The sequence below is a fragment of the Pelodiscus sinensis genome, chromosome 29, assembly GCF_052426305.1.
Source record: "Pelodiscus sinensis isolate ZL-2025 chromosome 29, ASM5242630v1, whole genome shotgun sequence".
NCBI lineage: Eukaryota > Metazoa > Chordata > Testudines > Trionychidae > Pelodiscus > Pelodiscus sinensis.
Window position 1 is genome coordinate 8,158,714 of NC_143080.1, and position 12,684 is coordinate 8,171,397.

Sequence of the window (12,684 nt, forward strand, 5' to 3'; positions counted from 1 at the left end):
CATTTCTGTTGCCTTCCACTGGACTCTCTCCAATGTGCCCACATCCTTTCTGTAATGGGGGGGCTGGAATTGGATGCAATACTCCAGACGTAGCGTCACCAGTGCCCAATAAAGGGGAATAATCACTTCCCTATATATTGGTGCCCAGTACCCTGAGGCCTTTGAGCACGAGCATGAAATTAATATGTGGAAATTATGTGGCACCCCTGCAAGTTATCCCATGACTACTGAGTGCAAAACCTCCTAAGCAAAGCTGCACAACATCGGGCAGCTACGGGACCCTTTCCCAACCTAATCAATGTTTGGTGTCTACCTGAAGAAGAGCAGCTCAGTCCGACAGCAAACAATCACAGTGCCAGTGTGAATTGCCAAGCAAGCGTCTGACTTTTGTGGCCGATATCAGGGCTGCTGTATTTTGAGCAGAACCGTTCTCCAGTCTCCATAGAAATACGCAACTTGCCCATCTGTTGTGGATTAACCTTTGAACTCCTTACCCAAACATCAGGCGTTGCCAGTTATATGATAAGGGGGGAATCCGCTGAAAGAGGAAGAGAAAATTGGGAGCTTATTCTTTCCAGTTACATCAGTGGTGACTTCAGCAGAGCACTACGGTGTCCTGTCTCAGACTGCTGGAGGGACCCCTAGATGGCCCTGCCTTGACAATCAATGGGGATATCTTCCTTGACACAGTGCGGATCCCTAAAAAGCAAAACCCAGGCCTGTCTGAAGTCTGGTGCACATAAGCACGTGGGCAAGGTCAAGGGAGACGCTGTGAGAGGCAGGAACGTTTTGAATAATGTTGCAGATTAAGCGTAGTATGCGAGACCACGTCAAGAACACACGATAAGCAACCGTGTACTGGCACTTCTGTTTCTGATAAACAAAAATTAAAGGTGCAGCCATGAAACTGTTAACAACCACACACATAGTTTTTGCAACATCCTGAGTAGCAGGATGTACCCCAAATAGGGCATTGGGCATTTTAGGTGTCTTACTGTGACAGGGCGCCTGCCCTGCACTGGCTCTTTAAGGGCAAAACTGAGGCTCAGAGCAGAGGCTGAAAGCAAAGACTCAGCTGAGGCCGTTAGGGCTAATGAGAGCCCAGCTGGGGGCTATAGAAAGAACAGTTTGCTTCAGGGGGGAGAGAGAGCAGTGAAGAGCTGGCAGCGGAGGAAGCAGGAGGTGCCCAGGAGGGAGAACAGTATTGGGGTGGCCAGGAAGGGCTAGTGGAGTGCTGGCTAAGGTGCTCCCTGGCTGTAGGCAAGGCCCGGGGCTTGGAGGGTGGTAGCAACGCAGGCCAGGTAAGCGGGGCAGCAGAGATACACCCAATGCTGGTGACGAGCGGCCCGTATAGACTGCCGCTTGCCCTGAGATGGGCTAGATGAAGACAGTCAGTGGGTAACTGAGGCCCGGTGGGAAGTACGCACCCTAACACTTACACAATATGTAATTAATTGGTAAATCATATATATAGTAGCCCAGAGTCTGTGAGGGTATGTCTCCACTAGCCCCCCTAGTTCGAACTAGGGTGACTAATGTAGGCATTCGAACTTGCAAATGAAGCCTGGGATTTAAATATTTACTCATTGAAGGAGGAATAACAGTTAATCCGAACTAAGGACTTAGTTCGGATTAACTTCTGACTGCTGCGTGTAGCCGTGGGCAGTCAGTTCGAACTAAGGGGATTTAAAATTGGCGCCCACCTGGGAACATGCAAATGAAGCCTGGGATATTTAAATCCCGGGCTTCATTTGCAAGTTCAAATGCCTACATTAGCCATCCTAGTTTGAACTAGGGGGCTAGTGTAGACATACCCTGAGCCTGTAACGCTGATGTGCGCCACTTAGCTGGGCCCTGACAGGAGGGGAAGAGGGGCGGGGCGCTGACGTACATGGCCAGGGGGCGGGGCCGTGTACGTCACCGCCTCCCCTTTCCCTCCCGCTGTGGCGCTCAGCTGAGTGGAGGTGGTGGAGGAGTTCTTAATCAAAAAAACTCTCTAAAATATACAGTGGATGATGAACATGTTATCAGATGGAGCTATATCCAAATTCCCCTTTATCATAGTCCTCTTTGCACTTGTATCCTTGCATTTTATTGGCCTTGGCTAATTGCTTCTTCCCATTGTTGAGGCACACCAAAAACTATAGTCCAAGTTTCTTTTCTTCTGAGTTTTCCAGTTACATTTATTTTTGGAAGTTTCCTTTGTGACCAATATACAATATATTGTAATAGAGTTACTGGGCTGGCTGGGTCCGTGTGTATGACCCATCTATCCACAGACCCTAAAGGAGGTGGCTCTTCCCAGAGGCAAAAGACTGTGGCTCTGACCCAGAAGGAGGTAATCGTGAGAGGGGGGTGGCTGCCGTTGTCCCCTCTTCTGGCAATAAATACAGGTTCTATTGTTTATCTAGCTTTTATTTATGTCATATGAGGAGAGATTGCAATAGCTGGGACTTTTCAGCATGGAAGAGATAATTAAAGGGGATTTGACAGAAATCTATAAAATCATGACCGGTGGGAGAAAGTGAATAAGAAAGTCGTATTTACTCCTCGTATCACAAGAACACCAAATTAAATGAAGAGGCAGAAGATTTAGAACAAGCAAAAGGAAGTATTTCTTCATACAAGATGCTGTCGAGCTGTGGAACTCCTTGCCAGAGGATGTTGGGAAGGCCAACACAATAATAGGGTTAAAAAAGGAACTGTATACATTCATGGAGGATAGGTCCATCAATGGCTATTAGTCAGGATGGGTAGAGATGGTGTCCCTAGTCTCTGTCTGCCAGAAGCTGGGAATAGATGACAGAGGATGGATCTATTCTGTTCATTCTCTCTGAAGCACCTGGCTTTGATCACTGTTGGAAGACGGGATCCTGGGCTAAATGGACCATTGGCCTGACCCAGTCTGGCTGTTCTTAAGTTATTCATTCCAGGGACAATGCTTGTTTGTGTGAAGCCATAAGAAAGAGACCACGAGTGCTGTGATACGACCATATTATTTTAATGGGATGCTAATAGGTCTTAAAACCATTCAGCCACTACGTGGCACTATGTGTAAAATATTTTATTTAAACTAACATCAGCCCTACCTGGCGGAGGATTAAAAGACTCGATCATGCAGAAATTTGGAATGTATCTCACTCTGAGGGAATCTTTGTAGCCAGTCTATACCTGGAGCAGATGACATGGTGTCAGAAGTAAAGTAATACCAGAGGGAAATAGAAACACAAGGAACAAAGCAACAAAGATTGCAAACGGAAGGAACAAAGCAACATATGTTGCAGGATCTCATCAACATGTCACTCCTCAGTGCCCCAGAGAGCTTCAGTTGTGACAGACCTTTGCAATGGACAGACTGGAAGCTGTTCTTTGCAAGATTTAAGACCATTCGGAATCCCCATTCTGACTTTGTGGCTAGGTGTGAAGAAAGTAGCCAAATCAGATAAAAAGGCCAAAAAAAAAAAAAAAGCTAATAGATGATTTTACAACAGATGGCTTTCAGGCTGCAAATGTTTATGTCATATTGGATGGAGAAAAAGGATGGATAACTCCAGCTGTCAAAAAGACAAAGAATTCAGTGTGTAGATCATATGAGATCGAGGCCCCCAGCAGAGAGTTTACAGAAACTGCTGACACCCACAGCCTGTTCTTCAGAAAGAACAATGAATAGAACAAACACTATAGATGGCAGATGCACAAGAAGATAATGATTTAAAAGCTAGTGAGAATAACAGACTCATAGAACTGGAAGGGACCTCAGAAGGTCATTGAGTACCTCACAGTAGGACCAAGCACCTTCTACAATCAGTAGTCCCCAACGTGGTGCCCGCGGGCACCATGGTGCCTGCCGGAGCATTTATGTGCACCCGCCTAGTTGGGGTCGCGACGCGGGATGGCCGAGGGAGAATGGGCCACACATGCTGCGGGGCCGAACTTGTGCCATGACGGGGCATGGGGAAGCGCCGGCAGCGGGAGAACCTGCCGGGGAGTGCAGCGGGGAAGCTGTGGGAGCAGGCGGCTGGTCCGGAGCGGCGAAATGGGGGGTCTGGCACCGGCTGGCTGGGCGACACAACAGGATGACGTCACCCACCGGTGCGGCACCTGCCACACAAAAAGGTTGGGGACCACTGCAAATGTACATCATCCCTGACAGATGTCTGTCCAACCTGCTCTTAAATATCTCCAGTGATGGAGATTCCATACACCACCTAGGCAATTTATTCTAGTGTTTAACCCCCCTCATGGTTAGGAAGTTTTTCCTGATGTCCAACCTAAACCTCCCTTGCTGCAATTGAAGCCCATTGCTTCTTGTCCTATCCTATCTCGGAGAAGACCAAGTTTCTATGCGTTCAAGTACGGTAATTAGAAAACCAAAACAATTTGGAGATACTTAGCAGACTGATACTTACTGAACGTTAGAGATAGCATGTTAGCAGGGCTGGACTAAGGGATGGGCGAGCCGGGCTGGGAAGCGCATGCGCGTGCGCCCCAGAGTTGGGCCTGTGCATGCACCGTGCACCCCGGTGGCGGCGCCCAGCCCGGGGTGCCAAAATGGCTCTGGCCGGCCCTGCATGTTAGTATGAATTTTGTAAAAGACAGGAATGGAAAACGTAAAAGGGGAGATGCACTGGAATGCACTGTACTATACTGTTCCACCACCAGATGACGCAGCGTGTAACATACTGTAAGTTGACCATAGCCACACCAGGCAGAGCATTAAAAGATCTTATCTCGAACACATCTGGTGTGTACGTGACTGAGAAGGAAGCTCTGTAGCCTGTCCGTATCTGATTCCGAAACATGACAATTATCTCCTAGGAATGCCGAGTTCCCAAGGGAGGTCCCAGCAGCCTGGCAAAGTTCTGTTTTGCCTATTTTCTGAGCCCCTTCCTTTTGGGGGGCGATGCAGCTTGGGGCTGCAGGCTGTGTCTACAGAAACGCGCACCCACCGGGCTTATCAAGATGTTTATAATGTCAAATGGGAAGGACCCTTTTGAAGTGCACATGCCTGTGGCCCAGATGTGGACACCTGGCTCAGAGCAGATGGTGGAACTTTTTCTCATTTCCTCTGCAAGATAAATTGCTTCAGGATTTGTTGGAGACTTTACAGGCTAAAAGCAGAGCTCAAGCACCCAATCAAGACCCTGCAGGAAATATCAGGAATTTGCCCTGGAAGACGGAGCCTGGCCCTCTGTGTGGGTGCCATTTAGAATTTCACTCAACATAATCATTCATCAGAGTAATGCACAAGGCGAAGAAAACCTGCCTCTAGGGACAGAGTTTTTATCACAGGCCTCTGGACCTGGCTCACCAAGTCCCTGGAAGATATCGACTAAGTTCTTTGCTGGCCAGTTTTCAACGGCTTGGGGCAAAATGGCTTTGATATTCTGACAACAGGGTAACACTTGCTCTCATCTGCCCATCCAAAGGGATACGAATCCAGCCTCACTTCTGCCAATCCCCACTGGTAGTGCTAGGTGTGCCATCTTGTTTGGAGTTGTCTGCATTGGGGTAACTTTCTTTATGTCCACACACACGCACGCACACACACACACACTGTCTTTTAACAATACTGGGCTCCACTTAAATCGGAACAGTTAAGCCGTTTGGCTCTGTTTCGGTGGGCGTTGTGCTGATTTAATGACAGCCTAGATCTATTGGCCTTTCCTTGTAACTGCCACTTCCATTTGTCCTTCCACTGCCTCGGCTCACATCTGGTGATCAGTCTGTTTAGCTTTCTGCTGTCTACTCCTCAGAGACCACCTGGCACGCAATGCCTCCACCGCTGAAAAGCCGCTTGCACATAAGCAAGAGTCCCTTGTTGAGACCCAAGCGTGCAGACTCTAAAGCCACACAAAACACTGTGCCTCCTGCTACCCAAATGGCATCTTCTACTATGCTGATGTAACACCAGCAGGCAGAACTAAACCTGGGACCTCTGGAGCTTTGTGCATGAGCCTCTATGCTGCATGAGCTAAAAGCCAGCACATTCTCAGCTAAGGCTATAGAGCAGGGCTACTCAACACCCAGCCCGTGGGCCACATGCAGCCCGTGGCCTGTATGTTTGCAGCCTGCAGTGCAGTTTGGGTTTACGTGGGGTTCAACACACGGCCCGCAGGTGGGCTCCTTTGAACATAGCCTCTACTGGGAACACGCTCCACAATGGCAAGTCAATATAATGGGGCTTCTGTTGAGATGCGTTTTAGTAGTTAAATTCCTGGACTGACATTGCTCATTAAAAGTGCTGTCATATGGGGTGGAAATTAGATACATATTACATTTTATTAATATAAGCAGAACTGACTTACCTGGGGCCTGTGTGTTGTGTAGTCTTGCCTAAATCTTTGTATTCATGCCTATCAGAGTGAAAGAAGCTATTTGCATATATATGTGCATGTATAGGCAACCACACTTAAGTTGCGGCCCTTGGCATGTGCTGTAAGTATCACTGTGGCCCCCGGGGCTTCCAAAATTGAGTAGCCCTGCTGTATACCAAACTCATTCTTTCTCTTTGTAAGTGGTCTCAGAGCCCCTCCATGGGACGGTGACCCACACCCAGAGGGGTATGGGCTACACTGACACAATATCAGTTAGTTAAAGATGATGGATTAGTGTGAGAGGGGCGCTAAAAGACCATGATGCATTTTGTAGAAAGTGTGTCAGTAAATCTCAGGCTAGTGTCTCAGACGAAGTGTTGCACTGCCATTATAGCCCCCGCCGTGCTGTATGAAGTGTTGAGGGTTGCCGGCAGCCGGCATGAAAATGATAACAGAAAAATCCATCTCTTCCATGTGTGAAGCAGCCGCTGGTAGGTGGGATGTTGAACTGTCGCGGGAAGGGAGACCTGAAAAAGAGCTCCGTGTAAGATTGAAAGCTTTTCTCTTTTACTCACAGAAGTGGCTTTGTCAGGGGCATTTTGTGGGTTTGTTCTTCGTTCTCATTGCTGTGTCTAAAATAACAGCAGTAAAACTCCAAGGCTGAATTTATAAGCCGAGTGCCAACACGACCAAGCCCGTTATTTCGAAATAATGGGTCGCGGAATTCGAAATCTGTACTCGTGCTTTTCATCGGGAGTACCGCTAATTCCGAAATAGTTATTTCAAAATAGCAGCCGTGGTCACTTCAGTAGTGAATGAGGAGGGCCACAAAGGGGTTTAAATCACTTTAAATTCACATTTTTACTTAATTCTGTTTAACTTTCTTGAATGTCTCCATGTAGACATTATTAATAGTGTTTCCAGTAGTGTCTGCCTCAAGAGCCTCGTCAGGGACCAGGGCTGTATTGTGCTATGCACCGTACTTAGACACACAGCACTGAGCCCTGGTCAACACTAAGGAGTTATTTTGAAATAACCCCCCTTAGGTTGAATTTATAAGTGGAGCGTCTACACTACCAAGCCCGTTATTTCAAAATAGTGGGCTGGTTATTTCAAAATCTGTATTCAGCTTTCCTCGGGGAATAACGCTAATTTCAAAGTAGGCTACTTTGAAATAAATTCATGTGGACGCTCCGGTGCTGTTATTGTGAAATAACGACTCCCCAGAGTCATTCGCACCAATTGCTCCCCAGGACTCCCTGGGGCTCTAAGTCAAGGTAGCACGTCCACGTGAACGGAGCCTGCCTCAGCCTAATTTTGAGGCTTCCCTGTACAGGCGGCCCCTGACTTGTGGCGCAATCAGTTCCTGGGGAAGGGTCGCAAGTCGGGGGTGTTGCAACACGAACCCTTATTTACGACAGGCGTCGTGCTCCGTCGTAAATGCGGGCCAAGGATGTAAGTCGGGGGCTTTCAGCCCCTTCTGCACTTACAAAAATGGGTATAGGTGCATGGGGGAGTCACAACTTGGGCAGTCACATCTTGGGGGTTTCCTGAAGTGTGGACATGCCATTTTGATTTTGTTATTTGGGGAGTTATTAAATCAATTTTAGTTATTTCAAAATAGTTTCCTACTGTAGACATGCCCTGAAGGCCCCTGGTCTGCTTCTGACCCTACACAATCACACAGCAACACACACACTGGGAGAAGATGGATAGGAGCTAGCACTTAATCTCAAATATTGCTGCTGACTGTTCTGTGAAAACTCTACTGCGCAGCAAAGAAACAAGCCCTCCACTGCAGATGTGTAATGGAAACAGGTACCGCAGGGAGCAAACCTCCCCCAAAGCTTTCTGCACTGGACAGGAAGGGAAGCTTAAACGGTCATTATCCAAAAAGGAGATGTCCTCTCCAGACTGCGAGCCAGGAGTTTTGTGTGGTACAGCTCAAGTTCAGGATTTCCTATTATGAGGTATCCCAGACTTGAGGCTGCATTGCAAAAACATTGTCTAATTTCCTTGTCTGAACAGCTCTTTGAATGCTGGGCCCGCATCTCTGTGATAAAAAGAGCCATTGTCCACCTCATGAAACTTTGGCATCCATTCCACAGAATAAACGGCCAGAGGAAAGGGAACTCAGGAAGGGCAGGTAATTTAATGTTGTGTCATATGACTGTAGCGTGTCCAGACTTATTGTGCTGAGTAGGAAGGGAATAGTTATCTGCCCCAGAAGGATCACAAATTTACTTGGATAAAGAACAGTGGTTCTGGCTGAGTGGATGCTACGGATACACTCCCCCTCCCCCGCCCATCCCGGCACATTTTGTCTTGCTCGCTAGTCTTTAGCACCTTATTCCTCCCTCCCTTGCAGGGTCCTCTTGGGAGGATGTGTAGAAGACAGCTCAGCTTTCCCGCCGCTCACAGCAAGCAGGTTCAGACAAGTTTACCGTTGTGGAGAGGGAATTCTGTCTGAGATCTTCGCCCCTCGCGCTGTCAGGGAAAAGCATGAGCAGGTGGGCTTAAGAAAACACCAGCGAGGCTGTGTCTTAGGGTTTAAAAAGTGTTTGACGGGAAACGGAGCTGTTACTTTCAATTTTTCACTCGCCCGCCTCCCTGATGACATTCAGTCACATCCACTTAAGTAACGCCTGGAGGAAAAGGAAGGATCGTGTTTTTATTGGACACCTTTATTACCCGGCTTGGCGAAGAGTGCGGCGGTGAGCAGGTATCCGTTCCGCAGGCTTTTCACCAGCTTGCAACCTCCCTCCGAATGCGGGAGTCTGAGTTTCACAGCAGAAACGATGGGCTGTGGAAATGGTTTAGGGCCGTGAGTGGCAGAGGAGGAGTTACAATGGAACGTACCGTGCCTTGGCACAGCCCCCCCCATGACATGAGGCCCCCCAGGGAGGGCAGTCCAGCTTTGTGGGAGGGGCAGTGCCCCTGTAGAGAGGGCTGGGGGGAGATGGGCTTACCTGTAGAGCTGTCAGGAGGTGGCGAGCAGCGCAAACACAGGTGGAAAGCTTCCGAATAGCACCACTTCTCCTCAGCCACCGGCTGTGTGGCTATCCAGAGCTCCTCTGAAGTCTTTCAGCCCGTGTTCGTGCTGCTGGCCGCCACCTGGCAAATGGGCGAGGAGGAGAGCTTCTGGGAGATGGAGAGCCTGGGGCAGGGGGTGGGGGAGAGGCTCATGTGGCCAATAAAATTGTGCCCCCCCCCCCCGCCTTTAGGTAGAGCACATGTGAGTCTCTGCCCACTTCTCTAGGCCAGGCAGCGCAGGGCCACTGGGGCACCTGAGTAGGATTGCCAGGTGTCCCGTATTGAACCAGACAGTCTGGTTTTTGGACTTGGTATCCGGTAAACAAATTGAGAAAATACCAGACATATAAATGTCCGGTATTTTCTAATTAAGCAAGTGTGACGGACCAGGCCGGGTGTGGGCACAGCTGAGGGCGTCTGCTCAGGGCGAATTGCTTAAATTCAGGGCTCCTTATAGCCCTCAGACTGGAGACCTTCCCAAACAGGCCACAAACCAGTCCCACAGAGCGCTTCAGCTGCCTGCCTGAAGCCTCACGAGCAAAACCTTCCGACATCCCAGCAATATCCGTGCCCCAGATGGCCCCAGGCCTCATACACTGGTGAGGGATCTTACAACCCAGTCTCACCTACCCCGAACAAGTTCTGTCCGGTTCCAAGAAACCAGCCACAGATCCCTGGTGAATTTACCCTCTGGACCTTACCCATAAACCACGCTGAGCCAATCCTTTAGCATCTAACATCTAAAGGTTTATTGCTGCAAGAAAGAAAAGCATGAGAGTAAGTTTGCTAAAGTATCATACATTACATGCATCAAATCTCCCAGTTTTAGATGCAGGCTCTAGCAAAGATGTTACAGCTGCTGGCTTAAAAGTCCTTGTTGCGCTGGGCAGGGGTGGCACCACGCATGCTCCGTGCACCCAGGGCGGTGCCACGCATGTGCTGGGTGCCCAGAGGTGGTGCCACGCATGCGCCACGTGCCTGGGGGCAGGGCCACGTATGCATTGCACACCTGGAGCCGTGCATGTGCTGGGCGTCTGGGGACGGGGGGGCGCCGTCCTCCCAGGGGCGGGGCCACGCATCTGTTGCACTCCTGGGGGCGGGGCTGTGCCCCCGGGGCCCGGGGCTCATGAATAGCACGGGCTGGCCATGCTCCCGATTCCCACCCAGGTCTCCCTGGTTACTCCACGTGATTTTTTTTTCTCATCGACAAATTTTTATTAAATTTTTATCCAGTATTTTTTTTTAAACCATCTGGCAACCCTACAACTGAAGCTGTCCTCCATGGCCATGGAGATTATGATTTTTTTTTCTACAAAGCACTCTTCTCCACAGCACTTTCCAATAGTTAGGTCATGCTACAAACCATATTTGAAAAGATCCTTAAGTGGTCCTTCAGCAATTTTCTAGTGGTCTGGGGGAAAAAAAGTTAGACTGCAAAAACAGCCAAGGCACCTCACTTTCTTTTCATTTACTTCTTATTACTTATAATCTAGAAGGAGGGTGAAGAAAAAAGAATGAAAAGGGGAGAGGCAGGAAGAGGGAATCTCCTTTGTCTTGGCTGAGTTCCCAGGAGGGAGAGGGGTCCCAAAAAGGAAGCTGAGCACAGGGCCCCCCTAACTCTAAATCTGCCACTGGTGAGTGGCCCCTCCAGGCCCAGGTATAATTCAGGAAGGCTGATGCTACAGTGTGTGCTTTTAGGGTACGTTTAGACTGCACTTTGAAATCGATTTTGATTTTATTTCAAAATAGGCTATCAAAATTTGGCATGTCTACACGGCGCCAAATGTCAAAATAAAGCATTGTTTCGAGACATCCCTTATTCCTCGTGGAATGAGGTTTACAGGGATGCCAAAATCGTGCATCCGTTATTTTGAAAATTATTTCAAAAAAGCGGATGCGTTCCTTGGACACGGGGTAGCTATTTTGGGATATGTCCAGTATCCCGAAATAGCCTTGCTGTCTCGATGATGAGGAGAAGGCTGGACATTGCTTGTATTAATCCACACTGAATAATAAATCTCTCCCGTGTTAGTCTGTAACTTTAAAAAATGAGTGGTCCTGGGGCACCTTAGGGTACGTCTAAACTACATGACTCCATTGATGGAGCCATGTAGATTAGTGTTCTCGAAAACGGGAAATTTACATCAAAATGGCTGCTGCACTGTGCGGATCACCTGTTTGGCGGCACAGCGCGGTAGTCTGGACACTCCGCGGTCGACAAGAGAAGCATAACGGAGGCATTGTACGAGGCATAATGGGGCAGTCGACAATGGCTTCCCTTGTCGACCGCGGAGCATCCAGACTACCGTGCTGTGCCGCCAAACAGCTGATCGGCACAGCGCGGCAGCCATTTTGATGTAAATGAAGCGGCGATTATTTAAATTGCTGCTTCATTACCCCGTCTAGAAACCTAATCTACATGGCTCTGTCGACGGAGCCATGTAGTCTAGACATATCCTTAGAGACTAACCAAAATATCTAGAATCATGGGCAAAACCCACTTCATCAGATGAATTGGAGTGAAAATAACAGAAACCACAATATATATATAACAGCAGAAGTACCTGTCAATTGTAGGACCCGTGTTAATGAGGCTAATTAAGTGGGCTGGATGTGTCTTATACATAACTTTTGATGTGGAAATGCAGATGTTAAAGGTGGGAGAAACGGGCTTTGTAATGCACCAACCAGTTAACCTTTTTGTTCAAGCCCAGGGTAACTGTGTCAAATCTGTAGATGAATTCCAGTTCTGCGTAATACTGGATAATAACAATCTCTTATTCTTGTACACAGAGGAAATTAACTAGAACTTATTTGTCCACTCCACCTTGAACAGCTTGTGTCTTGTTGGTTTGTTTGTGGCCAGCCTTGACCAGGGCAGTATTTCTAAGGAATGGATTGAAAACATTCTTTTGAATCCGGAATTCCAAACACAACAACACAGGTCTCTGCATGATAATATTATAGCTATCACCTCCTTAGAAATGCTTTTGCCGAGGCTGAGCAAGAGTTAATGATGATTCATGCAGGCATCATGACTTCTAGAGAGAGACTGTGCTTCATATTAGAGTAATAAACTCCCTGCTCTGGCCTAGACAGATTTAGCTACACTCTCTGGTAATTTATTACTACCCTTATTGGTAATTATTCCTGTGGCAGTCTAACAGGGACCCCTTATCGGATGGTGTCTTTTCTCACCTGAAACAAAAGCTCAGGCTGGAGATGGCCTGTGGGCTGGGAGTTTGTCCTAGATTGAGCCAGGCTGTGCAGGAGCAAGTCATCCGCGTGGACAATGAAAACACCGCTGGGACGTAGCAGGGAGTGCATTTTGGGG